The following is a 1,703-nucleotide window of genomic DNA, read 5'->3' as shown; positions in this document are numbered from 1 at the left end:
AAGAAATCAGATGAAATGGTCAATGTGTTGTTTTTAACATAGATAATACCAGAAAGCCTAAAACCTAAAAGAAACCTAAAGTACCGTATATACTCGAGTGTAAGCGGAGTTTTTCAGCACATTTTTTTGTGCTGAAAATGTCCCCCTCGGCTTATACTTGAGTCATAAAAAAAAAACATGTCCTCGGCCAGCCCGACGTGCTCCTGAGGTGCCCTAGATTTAAAAATGGCGCCGCCCGGCACCAAAATGTCACCGTAAATGTGCCGCCGCCGGTCGGGAGAGGCCGTACACGTTCGGCTACTCCCGGGAGTGGTCGAACGTATATGAGCATTCCCGAGCGATGGCTGCGCATGCGCGGTGACGTGTTGGCGCCGGGCGGTGCCATTTTTAAATCTAGCGCGCCTCAGGAACAGGTAAGTGAGACTCCTCCACAGCCACACTACCTGCCATTATGCGGGGCTGCGGGCATACTGCAAGAGACTTATATAGTATATAAGTATATAAGTATACAAGTATATAAGTATACTTATAAGTATACCTGTACCATGCCCACAGCACTGCCTCTCCTGTACCATGCCCACAGCCCTGCATCTCCTGTACCATGCCCACAGCCCATCATTCTCCTGTACCATGCCCACAGCCCTGCATTCTCCTGTACAATGCCCACAGCCCTGCATTCTCCTGTACCATGCCCACAGCCCTGCATTCTCCTGTACCGTGCCCACAGCACTGCATTCTCCTATACCATGCCCACAGCCCTGCATTCTCCTGTACCAAGCCCCTGTTTTGGGTCTCATGGTGGTCCAGTTGGGTCCAGTAGCTGCTGCATTTCCCACCCTAGGCTTATACTCAAGTCATTTTTTTCGAGTCCCATTTTTCTGTGGTAAAATTAGGAGCATCGGCTTATATTCAGGTTGGCTTATACACGAGTATACACAGTATATATTTTAAATTTTAAAAAATGTATTTAGTGGTTTAGGGTTTTCAGTCACCTTTTTTATTTTTAAGTTTTTCTATTTATCTAAAACCTGCGTTACAATCAAACAAATATTACAGAATGCACCCATTACACCAGTGGTTTTCTTGTTTTCAATATTTTATTTGAGTTCTTATGAAAGAAGGAGTGATACATTATGATAAATAAGTATCACATTGTATAAAGAGAATTGCAAGGGTACGTGTAAATATTTAAACTAGGGCAACCATTCTCAACATGGGTTCCTCCAGATGTTTCTTAGGCAATGAGCAATTTTTGCCTCTCAGATCAGTAAACACTGACCCCAATGATCATTTTACGTGTCTGTAAGCAGTGGATTCTTCCTTTTGGACCATAAATACATATTGGTGAGATCCCACCCCCAGCACACCTATCGGTCAATTGCATATTGAGTGGAGTTAGGCATACACAATGGCCTTACCCCAGATCTAAGTGAGATCCCCCCCCCCCCTCCCAGCACATAGATTTGTCTGTCCCCGGGGGAGATCTCACCCCTCAAACAAAGACTGGTCTTTCCCCAGTGGGAGTTGCCACCTTCTGCAAACATGTTGGTCTTCCACAGTAGGATACCACCCCAACACACACATTGGTCTTTTGTCAGTGAGAGCCCACCTGAAAACAAACATTGGCTAATTGAATTTTGAATGGTGTTAAGCATACAACCCAGTGAGATCCCTACCCCAGCTCACATGCATGTAGGTTAGTT

Source organism: Pelophylax lessonae, assembly GCF_965119305.1.
Source record: "Pelophylax lessonae genome assembly, chromosome: 4".
In the NCBI taxonomy this organism is placed as follows: Eukaryota; Metazoa; Chordata; class Amphibia; order Anura; family Ranidae; genus Pelophylax; species Pelophylax lessonae.
Note: the sequence above shows the minus strand (reverse complement) of the source record.